The sequence below is a fragment of the Pteropus vampyrus genome, unplaced genomic scaffold (assembly GCF_000151845.1).
Source record: "Pteropus vampyrus isolate Shadow unplaced genomic scaffold, Pvam_2.0 Scaffold92, whole genome shotgun sequence".
Lineage (NCBI taxonomy): Eukaryota > Metazoa > Chordata > Mammalia > Chiroptera > Pteropodidae > Pteropus > Pteropus vampyrus.
The window spans coordinates 3,983,641-4,010,084 of record NW_011888873.1 but is presented as its reverse complement, the minus strand read 5'-3'; the positions used below and the strand labels follow the sequence as shown (position 1 = coordinate 4,010,084).

At 36.0% G+C, this 26,444-nt stretch overlaps 1 protein-coding gene and 1 pseudogene across 1 annotated transcript in view; one reads left to right on the top strand and one right to left on the bottom strand.

Moving 5' to 3' along the window:
* TENM3 (teneurin transmembrane protein 3) overlaps positions 1 to 26,444 on the top strand; it is a 426,084-nt gene that overhangs the window by 43,594 nt on the left and 356,046 nt on the right. The window lies entirely within an intron of this gene.
* On the bottom strand, positions 13,762 to 23,595 carry LOC111742364 (annotated as a pseudogene).

Below are 26,444 nucleotides of genomic sequence, written 5' to 3'. Positions count from 1 at the left end.
TTTTTTTTTTTTCCTAACGGGTATAAATCATTAGGAATAAGTTGTGTTCTGTCATTGTAGCCAGTAATTGGTGACATTTTCTTGTCACCATGGGATTATAAATAACAGCAATATATGTACTGTCAACAGATTCATTATGTTATGAAAAACATAAACCAGTAGTTGGTTTCTTTTAACTATACTTTGCATATTTTCTTTACTAAGTACGACAGTGACACCTTTTTACAAAATTTTAAGTAATATTCAACAGAGTGATGTTGTCGTTAATAATTTCAAATTGTTTTATTTTGTTTTAAATATATTTTAATTATTTCTATTTCTTTCATAGTTTGCTTGGAAAATATATCTTTCAAAGAGTATTTTGTTTTCAAACAGATATTCGATCAATAAAACAGAGAGTTTTTCTTTAGTGGTAAAACATACGAGACATGCAAAAAACTAAGCATTTGTGATGTATTTTCACATAGCTCAGTATAAGAGCAACAATAATTTTGTTGTTTATTTTGGGCTTATATAATAAATTTAGTGTTTATATAATAAATAGTGGTGATATGGTCTATACTGAAGGAACATTAATCCATTTGGAAGGAATGTTAACGTGGACCAAAACCCATAATTATTTGCTTCCTTGATTATTAAATCAGTACATCGCTTTCCAGTTTGGGTGTCTTGACAATGGTCACATCTTTGATCACTACCCCGTTTAAAGAGAGATAACATCTCTCACTTTCAGTGGCTTCCATTGCTTTCTGGAGAGGAAGTTTTATTTTTCTTTGCCTCTTCAACACGAAGACAGAAAAGCCCCTCCTGGGTTATGGGGAGGTATCAACAGGCGAACATGCTCCAACTTTTATTTGGCCCTTGTCTTCCTGGACAGTTTTATCAGCCTTTCTCTGGAAGTCTCTGGAGCAAGACTTGAAAGGTGTTGCTTCCTGCCAGCTCACAGGAAACGTTTTGGAGAACTCTTGGCATCATGACTTCTCCACTGAGAGGGTATCTTCTAAGCTTCTCTTTTTAATTCTCTCTTTCCAACTATACAACATTTTCGAAGTTTGTCTCAGATTCCTCCATTTTGTGAAAACGTTGTTATCCCAGTCTTCTTTCCTTGTGTTTAATTTATTCATTCAACACAGCCAAAGAATTGTTTCTGACTCCATAGAAGCTACAAAACTGAAAAACAACACCTACCAGGGTATATAGGTTGTATTTAGAAATAACTCTAATAGAAACTAGAATTACTCGTGCATGTCAGACCTCTTTAGTCACATTTGTCTTTTTTAATATTCCTGAATTAATTTCTCGTTATTTCGGGCAATATATCACCCATGTGTCCTTTTTTCCCTCTAACAGTTAGCCCTTTAGCAAAGTGGGTTTTGTTTTTTTGTGTGTGTGGTTGGATGGGTGGTGGTTGTTTTGTTTTGTTTGGTTTTTTGTTTTTTGCTAAAGCAGTCACTAAATCTTTTTTGTTTCACAGACTGAATCTGAGTTATATTTGATTTCGAATTCTGCTTTTCTTTTTTTTTGTTGGCCTCCTGATACTTCTTTGATATCCTTTCTATTCCTCTTTCTACTTAAATTTTATTGCCACCTGCAATATAAATATAAAGCTGCAAATATAAGTTGTGAACTAAACATATTCTCTCTCTTTCACAATGGAACTTTTTAAAAGTTTTCCAAACAGAAACTACTATAAAAAATTTTCACATTATCAACTCACATGACTTTCATTATATATTTTTCAAATCAAAATAATTTGCCAAAGTGGAGTTTAATTTGCCATTTTTTTTATTCCCACTTACCATTTCCAAATCACTTCCAAAATTTCAAGGTTTTTACTTTGTCTTACTTCCCTACTTGAAATCTCTCCACTGCCATATACTTTCATCAGATTCAAAGTATTTCAAAGCTATTCTTAGTCCCTGTATATATTACTTAATTCAAATTTCTGCCCTTTTTTGTCCTTTCCTTACATCTAGAAATCTTTCTTTCCTCCAATTCTCTTGATTTCTGGCTCCATAAAATGTCTGTTCACCAAAGAAGACAGGACAGAAGTTGAATCAATCTTCTTAGAAAACATAAATTCTTTAAGTTTATTTTTCCTGGTTGTCTAAACACCAAATAATGTTATCATCCTCATCTTTCCTTGAGATCATTGAGGCTTCTACGTCTATTCCATGGAATGTATAGCAATAAAGCTATGTCCAAAGTAGGTGCCCAGTTAAATTTTTTCAACAATTGAGTGAATGAATGAAGTATCTATTGAACTAGGCATACTGGCAGAAAATGTTGGGAGACATAAATAGAAAAAGTAGCTCTGTGCAGACAAACGTCTTGATGTTCTTGTTGAGAAAGTAGATGTTTGTATGCTCAGACTTGTAAAAATATTTCATAAAGATTTTTAGCTTGTGGATGTTTTTTAAACCATATTTGTAAAATGGCAAATGGATGCATTGACTTCCATGACATACTGTTTTAATTAGAATTCAGACCATTTGTGCATCCCTTATTATGGTTTCCTCTTATTTGCATTCACTAAACTTTCTTTCCTAAGTGATTTATACACTTGCATAATTTGAAATTTTAAACATTAAATTTATTGTACATTGTCATATATTAAAATTATTTTCATAATCTTGAGTACTTTAATATATTGTATTTTTAATATATTGTATTTTCTTTTACATATACTTTGTGTTAAAATTTTTCTTTAGCAAGCTTTACTGTCATTTGGAGCACCTTATAAATCAATATTATAGAATACTATATGGAGAAAAAATATTTCTAAAAGTACTCCCCTGTGTTCCCATTAATTTGTTTATTATCAAGGTCTTTATTAGGAATGTAGTTGCTAGTGTAAGCCTATAATAAACAGAGTATAATTGAATTTTCAATATTTTGTCACCTGGGAGTAATTTTCTTACAAGACCTCTGCTCCATCTTCTGACTAATTGTCAGCAGTTACTCAGTATCACCACATTAATGTCACCAAACATTGCAAAAATATCTACCTGATTGCATTATATTTAAAGATATTCATTTCAAGCCCTTGATATTTTCTCCTTAAATTATTTACCTCAATTTTAAATATCATTTAAAATGCAATAAATGTAATGAGCCTGCATGTTTTGAAAATACAAATTCAGACATAAGCTGTGATTTATTATGGTAGATGACAAAAGCATTCATGTTGGGAGTCTCAAAGCGTTGGAACGGCAAACTCGTGGAGCAAGGCGTGAGTGAACCAGCGTCAGAGCTCTGACACTAGGGTGGGTGGGCTTCGGACCCCCTCCCTCAATGTGTTCTGGTTATTTTTTGGTCAAATTACTTTTTTTTTTTTCTGTGAGCCCCACTTGGGGTGAATCGGGTATTATGCTGATCATACATTTTGCTGAATGATATCCTAACATTATATTATCAAAAATAAATGACAATAAAAGTTGAAAATGCTAGATGCAGATGAACCGATAGGGAAAAACAAAAATCTTTGTTTTCGGTGGTGCCGTATGGTTAGAATTGAGGTTTTCACAGATCCAGGACACTAGATACCAGCCCTGTTACAACCCAGGTTTATGTCTCTGGTCCCAATATAATTAATACCGCTTATTTTCACTCTTAAAAATGTTTTGGTGTGGTCATTAAGTTAAATGGTCACCCAGCCTAAAACACATTTTTAGTTTAGTGCCTCTTGTTTCTCAGACAGCTTGCTAATGACCCATACAGTAAGATTAAAACAATTGTGTTTCTGATTAGGAATTCTACGCTTGACTTACTCTGCAAAAATTCTCTAACTTTCTTTGTTCAACGAATAAATATTGTTTATTAGATTTTGTATTTGGATCTGAGCACAGTTTATTTTTAATCCAGATGTTTTCATTGTTTGCTTGTTTGTAATACAACTGTATATGAAACAAGTTACATATATATATATATATATATATATATATATATATATATATATATATATATATATGTAGTTTCAGATGGCATGTTGATGGGTGCCCATGATACCCAAGCACTGTGCAAGGTCATGTGGAGGATAGAGAAAGAAAGCAGTTCCCTGGGAGGGATTGTGGTTCGGAAGTGGATGTGGGGGTAGCTAATAATTATCAGCCACCTACTCTGTGCAGACTCTGCTCAGCTTCTTAAAAGCAATGAGCTTAGGTTATTGTTATTCCTGTTTTATAAATGAGGAAACTGAGGTACAGAGAAATTTCACCCTTTGTCTGTCTTGAGCATCTACATGTGCCATGGTGCAGAGCATGGGAGATATTGTGATGAACCAAACAGATATGTACCTGTTCTTATGGGAGCTTAGGAGTCTCACGGGAAACACAGACCTGATACAAGTAACCACGAACAATCACACCACATACAAGAAAAGGAATTGGCTTTGGTGAAAGAGAGTATCTAGAGAGGAGGGAGAAATCAGATGGTCAGGGAAGCTTTCTCTGAAAAAGTGACAAGTTTAAAGTTGAGACTTGAGGGATCAGAATGAGCAAGTCAGATGACACAGCAGAAGAAGTTACAGGTACGACAGCACTGGAAAGGCCGGAGCTATATAAGAGCCTGCTGGAGCATCTGCAAAACTGAAAGCAGGCTGCCGAAGAGTAATGCAATGGTCAAGAAGATTGGTTTGAATTATGAAAAAAAGGTGGAGAGGAAAGTTGGACTTTGTAGAGGTAGGATTTTTAAAATCGATTTTTAAAAATTAATATTGGATTCCAGAAATATTTTATTCCTCACATTGCAGTGGGGAGCCCTGAAAGTGTTTTGAGCAGGGACAGACGTGATCCAATTTGCATAAGGTCTCAGAGCTAACATTCCAAGAGCTGGAATTGAACTGAGGCCAATCTGATTTCAGAGCCAGCTCCACATTCTAACACACCGTTTCCCCTGAGACTCGGCAAATAACTGGCAGGAGGTCCATGTATTACTAGCCACCCACAAAGCACTGGGTGAATTTAAGCAGGAAGATATAGCATCTGTTTGGACTGTCTTTGAAAACTTAAGGGAGGAGATGGCACATGTCCGGAGGCTAGAGGGCAGTTCAGAAAAAGGAGAGAGCATAAAAATGGGGCAAAAATGGGGCAAGTGGGAATGTTTTGGGGAAAAAGTTAATAGTCCAAGTCCCCTGAGTATGTGGTGACTTTAGGAGTAGATAGAAAATTGCAATGGTAGATTGAAGACAGGCCGAACAGGGCTTTTCATGCTAGTCTGAGACCTTTGAGAATTAAGCTTTAAAGTATGTATATATATTTATATATAAAATGTTTTATTTCATATGTATTTTATATGTATATATGCACATATATGTGTGTGTGTGTATGTGTGTGTATGTGTGTATATATATATATACACATACACACACATACACACACACACACACACACACACATCTGAGAGGAAAGAGAATCAGAATGACAGAAAATCTGTAAGAAATTTGCATAGCTGGAGAGTATAGTATGGTTAGTCTAATTCAGGAGCCAGGCTGCTTGGTCCCATGTTCCACTTTCACCACTGAGTGGTTCTGTGACCTTAGACGGTTTTCTTCATCTCTTGGTGTCTCTATTTGCTCATCTATATGTAAGATGACTAACAGTACCTACGTCATAAGGTTGTTGAGCAGAGTAAATGAGATGATCCATATAGTGTTACCGGAGTGCTTGGCATGCAGTTAGTGCTCGATGAATGTTAGCTACTTCAGAAAAAGAACTAGTGCAGTAATTCCTCTGAGAACTAGGTACGGTTCAAAGAGAGTGGAGGCCAAGGGAAAAGAAGGATGGAACTACATGAGAGAGTTACAATTAAGCCAGAAACTCCATGAGAACAGGTACCACGTCCACTTTGCTTCCTGTTACATCAGCTAGTACAGTGCCTGGCGTTGAGTAAGCATACAATAAATACATGTGGGTTTGGATTGAACTCAAATTATATATTGTAATTGCATGTCTTCTGTTATGTATAAATTATGCTTGTACATAACATACACACATGCTGATGATGATATTGATCAGTTTTGATAATATCAAGACAAACATTTTGAACTTTGAACATACAAAAAATAAACTAACAGAGGGAAAGATATTCAGAATTATTATTTAAAATGTCTACTGACGGTGAGAATTTATGCAGCTCACAAAACTCACCAATTTCCCGAAATTTAACCTAGGCCACATCTTGCTTTCCTATTTCAGCAGGAGGGTGATTAGTTTACCAGTGACGCAAGTGAGGTTAACCCAGGCTTTGGCTGGCATCCCAGATTCATTTAGTAAAATCTTCTTGAAAGTCTCTACCGCGTGCCCTCTCTGCCTTCCTGACCTCGTATCGAACCTCCTCTTGTTTGGCCTTCAGAGCAGGGAGGAAGTTGATGACAGGGCGGCCCTAGCTTGTGGGATGGGCAGCCGCTCGCTCTTACTGCCTCCGTGCTCAGCAAAGGGCCAGTGCTGCCCAGAAGTCTCTTTGTGCTGGAGCCTTTCCACCAACGTGGCCTCTGGAGGGAGGTGTGTGCTCTGACCAGGGACGAGATCAGACAGCTGGAAGGGGCCTGACCGGTGCTGAGCCGAGGAGTGAGAGCAGGTGCTTTTGACAGCTAAGAAAAAATTGGTCTGGGAATCCCCTTGACAAAGGGAAATCACAGAAATTAGAGACAGAAAAATAAAAAACCTATTAGTCAATTCCCTTGCCCAAGATAAATTGATCCCTGGTGCATATTCCTAGCTCCTTGGCCATTCCAGTGATATCTCTGTCAACGTGGTTGAAGGACCATGGGGATGAAGACAAAAGACTCAGGGCAGTAGGATGAGTGAAGTACTGGAATGGAAAAAGATCTGTAACCATTAAAGGAAAAGTAATGACTTGGAGGAAGAATAAGCCCAGTTGACTTTTCTTTAGGATTGAAGATTTGAATAGAGATGGAGAGCTCCACGCAAGGTTCTGTAGTTACTGTTTTCTGAATGAAAAAGCTATTATTTATCCAAAGAGAAAAATCTGAGCAAGGAGGTGTAAGTGAATATTTTTGACATTGCAAGATAAGAATCAGAATATGCATTTTGCTTTTGAAGTAATAGTAGCAGAGAAACCTCATAGGATAATGCTCTGATAGAATTTATTGAAGAGGGAACTGGATGATAGTTTGTTGAATATGTGCGTTTGATTGACTCTCTGTAGCCACTTAAGAGAGACAAAGAATTTTGTTGCTAAAGATCATTTTTAGATAAAGAATGAAATCTGAATTGGTTCATATTTGCTTAGATCTCATCGCTTATAAGAAGAAAAAAGGAGCTAATTCTCAAAGAAACTGTGCAGTAGTAATTTATCTTGGTATTAATCACATTAAACTAGACGGCTGATTAATTGAACTGACCTGCATTGTCTGATATCTTTTTCATGTTTCTTTTTTTTTTTTTTTGGATATTTTCAAATTATATCATTTTGTTGCATATTTCACATTCAGAATAGCTCAGCTGAGCAATGTCATTGTTATCTCTTTTTCATTCACGTTGGGGGTGAAGGACTTAACACAAGAAGTATTTAGAGGGACTTTCATCTTCTGTGGCATATTCATTTTCCAAACTCATCATTAGGATGCTCACTCCTGCTGCTGTCTCCCTAGGTTTCAGGTCGTTGGTGCTAAGGCCGCCTCTCAGAGTCCAGAGCCCTGTGATCCAGGATGCTGGCCTGATCTTTCTGCCAGATCAACTTTGAGCATCAAAAGGCAGGCAGAGAGTGAAACCGTAAGCCCCAAATTCATCCGGTTTTTGAAAACCTCTTTTCAAAAGCCCGTTACCTCGATCACACTTCTGGCATGTGACCTCGCCCTCTTCATATTATCTGATACCAGACCCAATGGCATCTTGACCACTGATTTTGAGGCTAGTTCCCACCCATGCCTATCACCCTTGTTGTGGTTCTTACTGTTCCAGTTTCTTATCTGGAATCCATGGTCTGAGACCACATACAATTGATGTTGTTAAAGGAAAAATTATTCCGCAGGAAGACGTTATTCGGTACTATTGCCATTGGTGTCAAATGATAGCAATGTTGTATTTGCATTTAATTCCAACTACAACAAAAACAAGTAAAGATTTAACCAAGGGGCAGATTGGGAGGTCAGTTGATGAAAAATTATTAAGAGGAGATATGATGGGTAGGGAGATTCTTGCCAAACTAACTTAACAGGACTCCTGCTAAAGGCTGGCCAAGGACTTACACACCAAAGGTGGTGAGGAGGACTTCCATCACGTGTGGAAGGTGAGGGATTCTCTCTAAAGTGACATGGCTGGAGGGGATGGAAAGTTTGGTTCAAGGAGACGGTCTTTGTCAGTGTGACTACTTGTCCTAAGAAGCTGTATATAAAATTCAGCTAATTATGGCACTGCCCCTGGCAGGACTGTGCTACTGTGCATAGATGGTATTGCTCTGAAGTGCACTTCCAATTCTTCCGCCCTCTGTCAGTATCATTTTTGGGTGTTCCTTCCACCATCTTCATTGGGCCTGAGAAATCTGGCCTTCAGGTTTCACTGAAGATGGATATATATGTAGCGGGGGGAGGATCTGAGAAGAGCCTTGGAAAATGGCTCAGTAATGATGCTCATATCTTTCACACTCACCCTGTGAAGTAGATTTTATCAAATGAAAAAACATACACTACTCACATGTGACATTTTATTCAGAGCCAAAATTATAAGGGAAGGGAGTTAATGTGTTTATACTCAGAAAAATTGGCCAAGTTTTCTTAAAAAAACGTCTTGCACTGTTGAATTTTTTTTTTCTTGCAAGTATAAACTGTTCTTCATTTAATACCATTTCTTTGCGAGAAGATCACAGGGTAAATGCAGGTAGATGTTGTTGGAGACTTTTATTATTGTGTGTGTTTACAAAAAGTATAAACAAAGAAATGTATCCATTTCATTTATTGTCCTCCAAAACAATTTGTACTTTAGTAGCTCTCGAACAAGCTAGAAAATGAATAGAATAAATGAGCCATTTTAGCTCCTTTCCACTGGCTTTTAAAAACACCACCAATATTGAAATATTTGTGTTTTCTTTGCTGTAGTGCCAGCGACATAATAGATGAGAAGAGAATGGATAGTCACTGTTCTCCAAAAATACAACTTTTCCTTGTCCTGCAGCTTGAGCCTTCACACTGCAGCCTTTCCTTGTCTCCGCGATTTCCTGCTTGCTCCCTCCTCTAATTACTCTTCCTTTTTTTTTCCCCCGACTCTTTTCATGATTCTTCTTTCTTCTTATTCCCCTTTTATTCCCTCTTGCCTGCATTCCACATTTCTTTCCCACCCCCCACTTTTTTGGGTACAAGTGTTTAAGACTAGTATTCAGCCTCGAAGCTGAATAAGCCCCATCTCCTACAGACCAGTTTTAGAGATTTTCTATTGAAAAAAGTTAGCATTCTAGCCTCCTCTGAGCAAAGGAATTTAAAAGAAAGCTCAACAACCCCAAAGGAAGAGCCAGCTTCAGGATAAGTAAAGCAAACTGTTCTGTAGCATCAGATGTATTTTTTACATATATAAAATTATTTAGCCGGTCCCATTGTTGTAAGCACAAATGCATCACCAAGCTTCTTTGAAAGAAAAATTTGTCTCCTTTTTAACATTAAATTCAGAATTCATCCAAACATTAACCCCAGAGAATGTTGAGACTGTGTAATTGTACAAGCAAGGGATCTTACAGGGTAAAGCTGGCAAATGCAAGTTTTCTTGTGGGTTGTATAAAAATAACACGTTAGTATTACTCTGTTCAACAAAAATCTATTACAATATTTGGTACAATATTTGATAGAGGCTTTTGTTAAAAGTTATTTTTAAAATAAATAAAAATAAAATGAATGGGAAGTGCAATGTAAAAAATTTGAAATTTGTATAACTTAATCTGTTTATCTGTTTCTCTGCCTCCGAGGTAAATTATTTCAACAAGAAACTGATATAAATGGAGAGATTCTTAAAACTATTAGTAAATGACAGGTGTATGTTTTTCAATTATTTCATGACATACAGGGTTTTTTTTCTCTTGAAAGAATACATTGTTATCATTCACATTATCATGTTTTTCAGTGGCATTCTTAAAAAGTAAATAAACTGATATCCAAACTGCATTTTAAAAATTGTGTCACCTTAGATACTATACCTAGGAAAGATAATATTAACCTTAAAAAATAAAAACTCTATGAAGAATATTATAAATGTATTTAGAATAAGTTTATTATGTCCTAAGTGGCAAAATCTCACCATTTATTGAATTAGAACATAGGATTAAGAAGGTGAATACTGAATACAACAGTGAGTTACTCTTTGGGGAAAATCAATCACGCAATCAGTCAGATTCACAAAAGCATCTCTGTGCTTTCGGTTTAAAAAATTTTAGTAAACACAGCACAGTGTGATTTGGAACTCTAATAACTGTGAATAGTCAACAACAACGGGTCCTAAGAATAGGTTCTCACAAAAGAGAATCTCACAAGAACGTCTACGTACTTTTAACGCGTGCGAGAGAGAAATTTTGCCTTATAATGTTGTTGGAAGTCTTTGCGTTTCGAACAGAAAGGATGGTATATAAAATAAAACTCTGTGTTCCAAGAGATAATAATTGGAAATAAAAATTATAATAATCAGTCAGTCTTGTTTTGGATTTTCTCCTCCGTGCGGTTAAGCAAATCTGTAAACATCTATCTGTTTGCCCGGGTGGAGAATGGGCTTTTTCACAAATTACAAGGGGCTTATTTTCTCTTGGGAATTATGGTGTTTTTTAGCCATCTGGATGTCTTGGGTTGGTTTATTTTTCTCCATGGCTGTCTATTCCCCTTCATTCCAGTTGCTCCCCACTTGCTCGGAGATCCATCACTTCTCTGGAATCTGGAAGCCACTTCCTATGTAACTTAACGATCTTCCCTCTCAGTCTTCTGCCATGGCCAAATCAAGCTTCCTGAAAGCTATGTCGATTATGTTATTTTTCTGAAAAACAATTTTCTGATGATGCTAAAAGTAACGATAATAATGTAATAAGTATGTATTGAGCAGTTCTATGTTTTGTTAAGTTTTGTTAAGTATTTTGATATGTTATCTCATTTAATCCTCAAAACAATCTTACAAAGTATGTTTGAATATTCACCGCATTTAATAAGTAAAGATTTGAGACTTAAGCAGGTGAGGTACTTTGCAGGAAGATTCAACTATTTCTTGTTCTCTCACGCTGTAAGTGTAAAAGCTCTGCCTGACTTTTCACTGTCTACAGGATCTACACTCATCCTACTAATTTAACAACATACTCATTATTTTAAATGTAACTTTTCCCTGGGACATATGACAGTAACTTTATAGAACATCTGGAAATTTGCTATTACTTTGTTGTGTTATCATGCTTTCGAATCTCAAGTTTAGATCATAAATGAAATTGAATGTGAAGATCTCTAGCCACCCCAATTTCTCGGAAACATTTATCTGTATCACAAACCTGAGAACCATTTTGAAAGCGTTAGGAATCTATGACCAAAAGTAGTTGACCCTGCAATGAGAGCAGGCTGATAACCAGCACCAAGATAGATGAAGATGATGCTCGAGGCGGAGGTTGCTTTAAGACTTTACTTTGCGCTGCAGTCCCTAGTCAACGTTATTAAATCTGGTCCCTTTTATAACTGAAATTTCAAACGCAAATTACACTGTAAAGTCCCTATAGAAATGTCTAAAGTCGTAAATGAACAAGGAAGGATGTTCTCAATACGTCCCACATCATTAACATGTCAAATTTCTTTTCCCATTTAAATGAAACTGGGATATTCTCCAACTTTTCATCTTGACTGTAAGTATAGTTGCCGGGTGTCTGGAAGGGAGGGAGGCGTAGATAAAAGTGTTAGTTTTGTGTTTCAACTAATCTGATCCCCCCAACCAGCTGGCCTTCCCACCTACCCTACAAACACTGTTCAGAAACTGCACATTCAAATAACTTATCAAAGCCAGACCCCTGTTGTAGCTATTTCTGCAAAGTAAGCCAATTTGGGTTTGGTAGATGGAATAAAGAGGTTAAAGAACGATGCCCGAGCCATAGAAATTGGACTTCAAAATGAAGCTAAAGTAATATGAAGCCATATTACCAGTCAGGGAAGAAAATGACATGTAATAATTTTAAGAATTAGCAGTTTCACTCAGTGGATGTGGCAAAAGCAAAGAAATCTGAAATTTAACTCTAACAAGGAATGTAACAAAAGAGAAATTTATTTAACTATGCAACATATTATATACAAGTCACCAAATCAATTAAATTATTTCTGTGAGCACAGCGCTGTACTTTCAAAGCTACATTTTAGAAGATGACTCTTTAAAGGTCATTTTACGAAGCAGAAGATAAATCCTTTGAGGGTGCCCGTAGCCCACCTCCCCAGTCTAGTTTTATGTTTCATTGACCGTATTAGCATTAAACTCTTTAAGAATGACAGGCTGCAGTAAGGGGATCCCAGGTGGGCTATGGGATCTGCAGGGCCAGCTGTTCCTTAGCTCAGATAATTCTTCTTTTTGAGATTTACAGATCCGTTTGCATTTGACAGACCATGGCAAGTCTTTGTACTGCCCAGTGCTGAAGTTTTAAAGGAAAGCAGCTTAAAAATTTATTAACTGCTACTTTTCCTCTGAGCTTTATCTGTGTGATGCTGTTGAGTCACAGAACGTTATAAATATGAACTCAGCAGAAGCACATTCTTGAAGAGATACGGATTTGTTATTGTTGCCGTGGTTGTCATTGTCGTCAAGGACTCCTGAGAGCTCTTGTTGATTCACCTGGTTGAAAAGCAGCAAAAAATGATCAGTTTTGTAAAATGGAACGGCAATATCAGTTTCGAGGTTGCTAAGAGTGTGCCCCGATCCACAAGATAGTTAGCAATGTAATGACAGTGAAATGTGGTTGCAATATGTTTTGAGATGTTCCTGAATTGCCTGTATCCTGCAGTGACATTATACTACTTACATGTTCCTACCTATGTCCCTCCCCTTTAGCATGAGACACACTTCTGTCCCCATGCTTCCACCCCTTCAAAATCTCATCCATAATTTTAACACTATTTCAAAGGTGACTTTTTACCAGAAGCTTGCATCGATCCTCTCCAAAATGGATATTTCTTTGGCCTTCTTTGACTTTTATGACACACACATATCCTTCTTTATATGATGATTATGTTACCTTTTGTCTGGAACTGGACCAGAATACTGTGATGTCCACTGCCGTGTTGTCCTGGTGATTCCTGTATGGTCCAGCATCTGGTAGATGCTCATTTATCTAATAAAATTTAAGAGTGTAGCTGTTAATTCTATGCCCTAATCCTTCTTTTCTATGTTTCTTGTCCCTTTCCTATTTGCATATAATTATTTAATGATTTAAAATTCCATAAAATTTCAAAATTTTATGAAACTTATTTTAGCATGGGAAAGAAATTTTTTTAGAGACTTTTATATTAGACTATGAATAAAAATAATATCTGCCTTTGTGAGTTCTTCAGTTTACAGGATATTTTTATACATTTTATTTTTTATTTTTTGGAACTAAAAAAGAAATTTGGTTTTTTGAGGGCAAGCAACATAAAAATCCACAGCTTATCTAGCTTTAATTGGCTTTTCTTTCTCTCGTCAAATGGGGGTGGGATTTTTTAAGGATCTCAATCTACTCATGAAATCCTTATACAGGGGGAAACTATGGGGCAGAGAGATTCCTTCAGTGACTCATTTGGAGAACTCTTATAGGGCGGGAGTAATTGTTCAGTGCTGCCTACTTCTTTCTATTCTGCTCCATGTGTACTACAAAATAGTCAGTGTACATGATGGTGAGCCCAGCAATTAGCAAAAAGAAGCTCTGGAAGCCAGGTCTGCCACTTCGACGCAAGTCCACATCCTTCATTATTGTGTCCACGGCCAGACGGTCTTTTTGATTTTCCAAAAATCCGGAGAACTCCTTTTCTATAAGTACTCTCAGGCCCTCCTTCGTTAAGAAGCCTTTATCCCCAGCAAACATGAAAATCACGGTTTCCATAGCGTGTTCCATCAGAGACGGCAGTTTGGTGAGGTCTCGGCTGAGGCACGGCAGGATCGTTCAGCTGGCTAGGACGCGTGGCTGGTTATGTGTACATTATTTGACCATCACATGAAGCTTATGACCACGCCCACGACTAAGGAGGAAGAGGAATCTCCTTTTACGGATTAGGAAGTTGAGGCCTAGAGATAATAATTAACTAGTACAGAATTGCATCTAATAAATCTCGGAGGTTAAAATCAAACCCAGACGCCCTAAAGATTCCAATAGGACTCACTCCACTTATATATTTTTTTCATCAAATAGTTACTGAGTGCCCATCGTTAGGCCCTGAATAGACACAAATAAGATGCTGGCCTCTAAGGAGACCTATATCGTAATAACTTCTGCAGAGCTGTTAGAAATGAGAGTGTAGCCATGTTGCCTCACTACCCAGACTAATGCACAATTAAAAGACAACATTCTTTTTCAGTAACTGAGCAGATTCAATAAATTTAATGGCATTTAATGATTATTCAGCTTATAGCATCTTTTATTCAAAGGTCAGTCCCAAAGCTGTATATACTGTATATACCATTTACTCTGTTTATAAATGATAGGATAAAAGAATGGAAAGGAGATTATCTTCATTGAAGAAATAATCGACACTGCCCTGCATACAGCTGGCACTTAATATATGTTTATTTACTAAACAGAAATGTCCTCTATGTTTCTGAATTTATCCTTTTTATAATTAAGTTCTTGCTCTACAAAATGAACAAAACTGACTTTTGAAGTATAATTGAGGGAATATGGCATAACATTTACTTTAAAGCAATTTCAGGCATAAGCTGAACAATTCCTTAATTTTAAAAGAGATGCTCCGAAGAATAAGATATGATTAGAATGTTCCCTGTTTTTAGTTGACTTTACTTGTAATTCAACTGCAAGTATTCTCAAGTTACCGATATAGCAGATTGAATGGCTGTTTTACCTATTATGTTCTTTTATCTCAAATTTTTAAAAAACCACATGTTCAGTATGAGAACAATGGGATTTAAATAGTTAAGGGTAATTCTTCCTCAAAACTACTTTCCGTCGTTATAGCCACCTGCTCTATTATACAGAGTCGAGGTAATTAATAAGAGGCATTAACACGTCTAATATCACTGGGGAGAGGGAAAAACTGAAATCAGTTGAATAGCTTTAACAGTGAAACAGTAATGTTGATTCACTCACCATCTTTCACTTTACCACCCAACTTGAGATCATTTCTGCAAGATGAAATAAATGGTAAGCTCATGCTCCAATGTAACTTTAATGGGCTTAATTACATGTAACTTGAAATATGTGTTCGGCTCCATAGTACACTCAGCCACCGATCCATAACCAGCATTTTTGGGAAAGCAGAGCTCGTGTTCAGGAGAGGGATGGGGATTGGAAATGCAGAATTGGGATGACAGATGAAGCTGTGGAACCATGAATTATGGCTGCAGCAGGGGAGCGCTGAGAATAGAAGGAAGGAGGCAGAGGGTAAAACCACCAAACCAGTTGGGGGGAGGGGTAGAAATAGAATAGGAGACAGGTGAAATGTTACACAAATTAAGAGAGAAATTAATTTCTGAAGGAAGTGGGTCTTCAGAATGCAGGGTAAATGAAGAAGCGATGAGAAATGAGAAGAAGCTGTCCTGGATATTTTAGAATAAAATTTAATAGTGGATGAGAAGAGCTATTTGAAATTATTTTTTTAAGGATCAGTGAGATTTGTGAGTGTCTGTGTAGGCTGAAGGTAAAGATCCACTGGGGAAAGAAGAAGTAAAGAATAATAAATGGCAGTTTGTCTTAGTGGAATAAAAGGTGCTAGTGGAGTAATTCTTCTTAATGAGATCCATTCCATCACCATATCTATGTAGCACATCATTAAAAATGTCTACTTAAGTGACACTAACAGAAAATGTCTACTTAAGTGACACATTAGTTTACTTAAATCTTTACATTTGAATCCTATGCGTACTTATTTTCCCGCACTTGTTGACAAGTCATTAGGAAAAAGAGTGTTTAGTTCAATATTATCTGTCATCTAAGAGAGTCGTATTGCTTAAATAAAAACTTGCTGGATTAATACTATTTTAAAAATAAAAAGTATAACGCTATGAATGGTCCCACCTATATTCATGAGTCATACATATATGCATCTTTAGACATACATCGAAGTAAGAAACTTAAAAAAATAACCTACAGAAAATTAGAGAATTAAAAAATTAGATTGTTAGAAATGTGTGCAAATATCATATACTCAAAATGTATAATCGTTCCACAAATGTAATTTATTTAATATATATGCTGCCAAAAAGATAAATTTTTTTATTTTAGAATGTCATGATAAACATAATGATAAATTACAGAGTAGACATTGACAAGCAAAGTTAATGGACTTTGCAGTTATCATTTTTTAAGATACACGATTTCTTTAACTTGATCCCTTGCTTTATTATTATTTTTAAATACCATCTAATATCCTGCTATAGATTTTTTTAGTAGACTGGTTAACAAAATGTCACGAATCCATGAGAGTTGGCAGGAAGTCAATGACACTTTATCACAGAAGATTGCTGGCATGTTCATAATAATAATGATACCTCTAATATGTTAACAGTTTCCTTCCGTATCTCAAAACGATTGGATATAATAGATACCAACTGAAATGTGGCCAGCTTGATATTATGACACATAAGTCATTTAGAGTTCTTATTCACTGACCAGAAACCACACACTAGGGCAGAGAGAATAATTATAGTTTTATAGTTGTAATCCCAGAGAAGAATAGTTTGTAGGTAGCACATGGTGATTCAAAACAAAATTTAGTAACAGAATAAAATAAGCACCACCTTTGGGCTAATTCAAAACCTACAGTGTAGTTTTATTAGGAGGGTCACCAGTTCATCTAAGGTGAGCTGTGCTTGGCCTGTAACTTCTTGGGGAACAGTGCACAGGTTTCTCTCACTGCCTATCTTGTTTATACCTAGAGAAGAAATCTAAACATTTTTTATTATGGAGACCCTATTAGTAAGAGGGAAGAGCACATTCACCTACCCACCCCCCTTAACTATAAAAACAACACTGACCTTGCACAACTGAAACGTACGTGCATACAGGAGCAAAAAGTGGTACAAATTAGCCTTGACCGCATATATATCAGATTGATTCCACTTAGCTTATGAAAAACGTAAGATCACAAGCTGAAGTGATGTGGTATTAAGCAGTTAACCAGTGAATTGGGGTAGAATGTATCCTCTTAATAACTGAACTGTGGCTTTATTGCATTTGAGAGCGGTACAGTTTCAAAGAATTCTATGTAAGCTCTGAGACATGAAGTTTTGTGTTTTATTCGTTTATGTATTTCATTTTTCATAGACATTGGATTATTTTACATTGTCCTCTCCACGGTTGCTTGGAAATGTAGTCTAGAGAATCAAATTGATTTTTAATTATGAGTTCTTGATTTTAGACTTTAGATAAACTAAAGTGAAGGAGGATATTCTTAAAGCATAAACAATGGATTGCCTAAATTCCCAGCTCTCATTTCAAGTATTTGCTAATGTGGCATTGATCAATCTACAATTCCCAGACTGAGGAGAAGTGATAGGAATATTGGATAAAACATGCCATACAGGCCAGAAAGATAAATTGTTTGGGTTGTCTTTTTGCAAGTTTGAGGTCACGATTCATTCATCTTGTTACTTTGCTATATCCCTTTAGTGGCTTCAATTGCAGGATTAAATATTGAATGGTGGCAGATCATTCAATATATAGGCTCTCATAGTTTGGCATTAGAAGGCTTTTCATGCTTAAAATGGAACTGTGTGCACACAATATGCCAAAGATAATCGTGCTGATGATCTAGTGTGTGAGATTAATCCCTCAACAATATTATCAGACAATTCTTAACACATTGATTTGTCCCTGATATGACACTTCTGAAACAAATGGATATACTAAGCATTTTAGGAATAACATTGAGCCTTCTATACAGCCTAGTTCTTTCAGAAAATTAACCCGTTAGCAGATTTGCCTTGAAACTTCCAAGACATTATCACAATCAATGTTTGTAACCACAAAAATAAAAAGTTAATTTAAAAAATTCAAAATGCTTTTGAGGAGTATTAATTAATGGAAAATTTTTTAAAAATCACTTTGAGTAAAATTTTGTGCTCATGGCTAAATATGCAGAATGAAAGTACTAAATTAATATACTGTCTAATAAGTCTAATTAGGCCAAGAATATTCAAACCACCTTTTAGCCTGAGTTATTATGATTCAACTATTTAGTTTCGTTGCTGATCTCCTTATGAATTTTTGGTGTTGCTTACACACTATGCCCATTAAAAGAGAAATGAAGATGTTAAAGGTTAAAAATACCATTTAGCCAAAAGACTCAAGAGGCTTGAAGGATAAATACATATACTTTTTAAAAATAAAAATGTTTTGTTAATAAAACATAAAAATTAAAGTTCGACAAGAAGCAAGAGGCCATTCGCTTTCTCTCTGCCTGTACAAAATTATTTTTTTTCACGGTTGTCTGGATTGTCAGAAATACCCTAGATGATAATTTTTCACCCCTTTCTGAAGTTGCTAAAATCCAGGAGTTCTTCAAGGTAAAATTGTTTTGGGGTGGTTAGGAAGGAGGAAGATTTTGCCTAAAATTTTCTTTTCTTAGATTGAACCCATTCGTTTTCCTAGATTATGCTATTTTAAATCATTGTGCTCTATAAACGGTGAAATCATTTTTCATTTTTTTCCCTCAGTCTAAGCACATTTAGATTTTCTAAATTTCTTATGTTGTTCATTCTATTCCTTTCATCAGCTGGATTTATCTTGGGCTTCCTTCCAGTTTATCCACATCTACGTAGAGTGCGGGGGTCTAGGTAGAGGCTTACTATTATGATGAAGTCTGACATTTCTAGAGGCAGTATAAGAATACACCAGTCCCCCCTCATCCATGGTTTTGTTTTCCAGGGTTTCAGTTACCCAAAGTCAACCTCCATTTAAAAATATTAAATGAAAAATCCCAGAAATAAACTCTTCGTGAGTTTTAAATTGCACACCACTCTGATGAAATCTCTTGTCATCCTGCTCCATCCTGACCATGATATGAATCACTTCTTTGTTAGTCACTTAGTAGCCAGCTTGGTTTATCAGATGGGTTAGCAGAGAGAAAAAGAAAAAAATCACATTCACATAACTTTTATTACAGTATATTGTTATAACTGATCTATTTTTTAATAGTTATGTTTATTAATCTCTTACTGTGACAAATTTATAAATAAAAATTTACCATTGGTATGTATGTATAGGAAAAAAGCATAGTATATTAGGGTTCAGTGCTATCCATGGTTTCTGGAATCCACAGGTGTGGGAGTCTTGGAACGTATTCCTTGAAGACCAGGGGGGACTACTGTACAGGCTTTGGAGTCAGACAACCCTGAATTTAAATTCTATCTCTGCCAATTATGGCTATGAAACTTTCATTTAGTTATTAAAATCCTCTGTGCTCCTGTGTCTTTATATCTAAAATGAGGCTAACAGTATCTCCTTCACAAGATATTTGTCATTCTTAAATTAGGTAACAGTTGTTGGCACAAGGTAAGCAAAGAAAACAACGAAATAAAAATAGTTATTATAATTATGTGCATTTTTTAATTGGCAAAAAATACTTTAGATAGATTATGGTCTCCGTAAAATCTTTTATTTGGATTTTTTTTAAATAAAAGAGATTTTGCATTTGTCTATGACTTCTTTTGAATCTAACCTAGCTTAGATTGGATTTTATAAAAGAAACAAATCCAGTCAATATACATATGAAAAACCATGAGATTAATAATGAAGGACTCCTGAAATCACATGTATAGTCAAGTACAACTACACACATCATTAGATATTATGAATTAAGAACGGAAGTGTTAACTATGTAAGGAAAGGGAAAACCAAATGGATCGGACTGGAAATGGGACCCTGAGACCCTGACTCAATCTGAGAAAAAAAGTGTGAGGAGAATATACAGGCAGGTAACGCATAGGTTTGATTAAAAAAAAGTATCGAACAAGAGGTAATGGGGAGCAAGCAGAACAAGGCAGTGGACTCAGAGTTTAGGAGTAGACAATGTAACTGAGCACTGACTGTTTGCCAGAGACCACCTGGAGCATATGTGCTAGCCCTGTGACGTAGGTTGTATCTCTACTTTATAGATGAATTATCCAAGGCTAAGAAAGGTATTCTTCACACAATCTTACCCGGTTTCAATGTTCTCAAACTTCAGTGAGCAGATGAATCGCCCAGAGGGAAGTTAAAGCTGAGCCCACCCCAAGTCTCTGATTCAGTAGGTCTGGGCGGGGGCCTGCGAATCTGCTGCTGCTGCTGCTGCTCTAGGGACCACACTTCAAGACCCACTGCTCCGAGTTTGTGCTCTACTTCTGCGAGTTAATAATTATCGAGTGAAGCTAAAAGCTAAATGTGATTTCATTTAGGTTCTAACATATGGCAGTCTATGTGAGCAGGCTTTAGTTCTCTGTTTTAAGGAAGTCTGGCATTCAACACTAGAGAAGAACTTTTAGTCCTGGAGGAGCTGGTGCCGTGGACAGCCTGTGAAAATAGAAATTCAGATAAGGTGACTCCAGTTACAGAGACCCTTTGTCTCAGCAGCAAGGCAGAAGCCCTTTTACTATAAAGTGAAGCACAAGTTTCGACCTGGCATGGAGGCCACACTTGTCACGGAATCCTTTACATATTAAACTAGAGCAGATTGAGTTCCTTCTTACTAAAGGCGAGATTGATTCCAGATCCTGGACAGACATTAGGCTATGGATCACATGCTTATGGCTCTGAGGAGAAAAGGAATGCAGGGACACACACACACACACACACACACACACACACACACACACACACACACTCACACATTACCTCTCCTGGGGTCATTGTGGTTACTGACAATTGCCACAACTTTCCTCCATATATTCCTCTCTCTCAGTGGTGCTATTAAATCAATTGCACATTGTAGAAATTTAGTGGTGGTTGACTAAACTGTCCAGTCTGTACTAGCTGCCTTAAACTCGATTGACTGTGAGAAAGGAGGATCAAAGAAACATGAAAGTGTCTCATGGCTGTGTCTAAGAGTTCCTAGGAACCACATGCCAAGAGGAGCTGAATAAAATCTGTCTACATAATTGATTGGTGAAGACTTGAAATGTAGTTATCAAAGCATGGAAAGTTAGAGGAAAGGTAAAATGTTACGTTTTGGGTTTTTATTTAGCTGATAGCCAACTCGACCAGATATATTTGTGGCTACAGCAAGGTTTCTTTCCTTAGGGTAAAAAGAAGTCATTACCTTAACAACAGAACGCATTTGGTAAATTCCTCTTTGAACGTGGCAACACCTTAGGGCCTATACAGAATAAGTCCAAAGGCAGCCTTTCATTTGGGTGTTAAATGGATAGCTGCCAGCTTTTCAGTTCCATTTCATTCAATTCAATTCAGTTTGGTTCAGTTCAATTCAGTCAGCGTAATCTAGCAAGTATTTATTAGTTGCCTTCTTATGCTCACACGGTGCACTTGGTCCTGGACTTGGTTTTATGATGGATAAATACAGGCCTTGTCAGGCTAGCGAGCTACCTGTGCACTTTAGGAAGACCATTTCAGCTTTCAGATGCATTGACTAACAAGCTTATAAATCGCTGCATACAACCTGTAATAGCTAAAGGGTACCTAAAGGAAATAGTAGACCCCAAATGCCAAGTTCTCACCTTGTTTAAAATATGAATAAATGTTTTTGGTAAAATATTTTGGTTAGGAACGAATGCAGACACTGTTTTATAATACTTAAGCTGATAATTTATTTCCATCTTTAAAATAGTCAAGACTTGTTTCTTCATAGAATCTCTTAACTGAATTCAGGATGCTCTCAGCACTTCCTTAGAGTGAAAGCGACCAGATGGAAGATGGTCCTTTGCTTATGTTATGACAGTCAACAGTGTGCTGCATAACTGGTACGATTTGTTTACAAGTATATATTTTTGCATGGAGAAATTAGCCTGAGTTTCCTTTGCATCAGCAGTTGGTGATATTTCAACTACCTGGTCAGAAAAAGATGGTGCAACTCTGTTTGCACCTACAGACTAAGACAAAACAAGTTTTCCACTGCAATCTCTGTATTATGCCGCGGCCCATTTGAGCTGTACAATGCACTGCTTGTTCAGTTTTTGTTATAACCTTCACAGAAGATGGAAAATGTACCCCAAACTGCTATGCAATAAGATCATTGCTGGCCTGCCAGTTTGCAGTTTTATATACAACATGTTATTGTTGCAAAGGTGAAGTTTATAGCGAGTGAGCCTCTGACAATCTGTCACTTTACCTGATTACAGTATAAGGGTCTCCAGATAGGCTGTGTTTGCAACAACTGTAAATACCCCTACCTTTGTAGCATCTTGGTAATGATATTTATGAATTAACCAGTATTTCTTCTTTGCTGTTTTAAAAGCTGGTTTGGTTTCAGAGGCCATTACCTATTTTAGTTGTGTGTCTTAGGGGAAAGAGGACACAGCTATTAAGATATTGAAAATATTCTCTTTTATTTTCTGTCTCAGATTTTTTTTTTTTGTTACACATTAGAGACCTTATGTAATGTTTAATGTTTCAATTTACTGTATGCATTTTCAGTTTTAGTATTTGTCATCTTGTTCCAATTTAATGAAAGCTTATTTGGCTATGGTTTTCATTGGAAAGCAGAACACACGTACAACTCTCAGCAATAATATATATTTTTCTTTTTCTTTGGATTTGAACAGCCTTCTAAAATTTTCTCTACTGAAATTCTGGCAGAGTTATTTCTTCAACATTTGGCTGAGGGTTTGGAATGTTTTAAACATTTGAAGTGACTGGGATCAATTACTGTAACCTAAAATGGATAACCTTTAAGACACAAAGCTCGTGTTTTTCTTAATCATCTCATTACATGACATTTTTCTGTTTGTATATCGATAAAACACTATATGTTGGCTAAATAAGGCACATTTCATTTATTTCCAAGTACTGTTGATATTGTAAAGTTAGCATATTACATATAACATTAAAGTTATTTTTAAGATATAACATCTTTGTGGATGAGAAAAATAAAATTCAGAAGTTGGATAAACTTGTAACAATTTAGCAGTCTAACAAAGTATAATAAATAGCAAAATCGTGTATTTGAAATGAATTTCAAAAAATTCACTATACAAACATATTTTTAAGCTCTGTTTTTCTAATTAAGGGAGCTCCAAGTATTTTTCTGATTCATTCTTACTAGTGTTATTTCATTACTGAAAGTTTTTCTTTTTTCCACTATAAAATCACTGCTTCCTCTGAGAGATGTTTACTTAGGAGGGGTTATATAGTAATATTCTGTTATTTTTATTTATCAGCTTAATTTAGAACTCACATTGCACTTTGAGGAGAGAAGGAAAGTGAGGCATTACCAGTTTCGAGATTCGACTTTTGATTAATATAAATGCGGAGCAACTCTCTGCTGATGGTACATCCGTAGTGGATGTGACCCATGACGGGCAGATGGCTGTAGCGATGGAGAGAAATATTACAGCCAGAACATTCCTGCTTCTGCTCCAGTGGACTCAGAATACATTAGCAGGGTCCTCTCTCAGCTTGGAGTTTTTTCCTGATGATGGATTAGTGATAAACTCATATGCAAGTTATTCCAGAATTCCTTTGAGACCTTAGCTTTTCATGAATGAAAAGGTCATTTGTAAATGTTCTACATTCTTTCATTATTTTTCCCGTGGAACCAGATTGCTTTGTACAATTTTACATTGCTGTATTTTCTTTGAAATAATAGCTCACAGTTGTTCAGTTTTACTATCCTAATTATTTGTTCGGTGGTTTGGAGAAACTTACTGTTCCATCATGCAATAAATTATATTTCATAAAGAGAGAACTTAAAGTTGAAATCATTCTATAAACTACAAGCTCAGACTTTTATGAGACCAGAAGTCTCCTTGCTCGTTTTGTCCTAAATGACTTTTGATATTAGGCCAAACTTTGTACCAGATGTGTAGTATTTTATAATAATTACATGGTGTAAGGCTTCAATCATTTTCCACTGAGACCATTCAACATCTGTTTTATCAAAATGCTTTTCAGTTTTTTCAGGGCCACCGATGAGTAAGAATATTAAGTGAGACACTGAGTCATATATTTTATTATTTTACAATGTGAATTTCCCTTGCATTTATCTGTCTTAAGTTATCACAGCCCTACAGATTTCTTTTAGTGACTGAGTGTAGCAGAGTTGGTTTCTCTGGTGTTTTGGGGTTAAAATTTTAGAGGCATTTATTTAATATTTACCTTTATTGTTTTCTTTATTCTTTATCCATTATAGTTCCAAGTACAGATGAAACCCTAAGGAATGGATAAGGAAGTAGATGGGAAGAGGATAGTGTGGTTCATTATTACCGTATCCACTTTGAGACTACTTTTTTCTGTTTACAAACTCACTTCTCTATAACTCTTATCTGTGCTAAACAGAGTTTACAGATATTGATTAACAAAGACAAATGGTCAGAGGTCATAAAAAGCAGAGATGCCAGCACCACGTGACAGTGTAGAATGCTGGTTCTCATACACCTGTCAGCATTTCCTACACTGCATAAATGGCAATTTGACAGCTGCCCCTATTTGAGGTGATGGGCAGGTCTCTAACTCTGAACTCAATATCAGCTCACTTCACTCACTTTATTGGAATACCAAACCCACAGGTCGTTTCCTTTGCTATTCTTGAATATTTTACTCAAAATTATAAGGGAAAAACACTTCATTTAAATTGTTTGACTTAATGGACAAAATACAATCTTTGCAAAAATGTGTACTCCCTCAGTGTACAGTTTTTTATCTTTTGTACAGATTTTCCACATGCCTCAAAACTTTATATACTAACCGGTTGCTATTACAGTAAAAACAAAGTTAGTGCAGCTCTTTAAAGCACTGTGCTTTTGCACTGATGTCAGTACAGTAGTCTGTTTTCTGAGCCAACATAGACATAACCCGCCATAAAAATAAACATGTACACATCCATGGCCTGAAATAAATCAAAGTGGACATAATGAAAATTATCCAGTGATCTTAACAGAAAACTTAATATACTTCATCTTTTTGGGGGGGTGATAAAGGGAGTTGGTTTGGTTTTCATCGAAATCTTTATGTGGGTAAAACTTCCAGTTCACTGCACTTGCACAATATGAACTAAGAGGTAGGAGAGAAATTGTATCAATAAATTTTGGTGGGACAAATGAGTGTTTCATGAGACAACTCAAATTTTTGTAGGCTATATGATATTTTAATATAATTTAAAATACAACTAAGCCTTAAAATATGAAATTTATTTAAAACATAACTTTCTCTTCAATGAAAGATTTTTTTTTTGTCATTTTTCTGACAAATCTGATTTGAGAACAAAAGGAAACATATAACCATAATGGAAATGTGTTTATGTCCCAAAGCCCATTTGTCTCTTAGATATCTTTGAGTTCAATTATCACAAAATTATTTTTTGATTTTTAGATTCTTGCTTTGGTCACATATATCTTTTGTTGCGAAGACCTGATACAAGTGTAATCCTGAGAATTTCTATTCAATATTCCTATCATTCAAACACAGTTTGGTAAAGATGGCAGTTCAGTCAAGTGAAATGTGCTTGAAGTCCTAAGGTTGATCGGTCAAGAATAAGATTTCTCCAGTAAAACATTTTTACAAAGGCACAATGACCATTTTTTCATAGTTCAGACAAACAGAGCATAAGGAATTATTTTGAAATATAATGATGGTACAGCTGTAACAATAAAAAGGTCTATAATAAATAAAAGATTGTGCATCTGTTTTAGAAGAGCTCTGACTGCTATTCCTTGTAACTTGCCACAGACTTGGTGCATACTATATCTTAATTGTACATACACATGCAAGAATTGTTTATATCTCATTTTATGTTTTGTCCTGAAGAATTTTAGGCAGTAAGGGCCATACTATCTGATGATTGGGAGAGTGAAATGGAGTTGGAACATCAGGCTAAATCATATTTAAGTATTATCTATTCTTTAGAGCAGAGGATTAGCTTTCATCTGGAGTGGTGGTGGGTCTTTGCAAAGATAGGCATATTCTTACCCCCTTGGGACAATAGGATACCTTTGCAAAATTGGATACAGTTTAAGAGCAGGTTCTTTTTGTATAAAGATTATTTCCTTAATTGGTAATAAATACTTGGACTTATCATTGTGCTTCAGAATTTGCTAAATCACTTTTTCAGTCGCCATCAATACAGTCTGATAATAAAAAAATTTCTGAAATTTTGCTGCTGCTTCTCTTACAGTAAAATAAGAATAACTACAACCCTTACATTATTC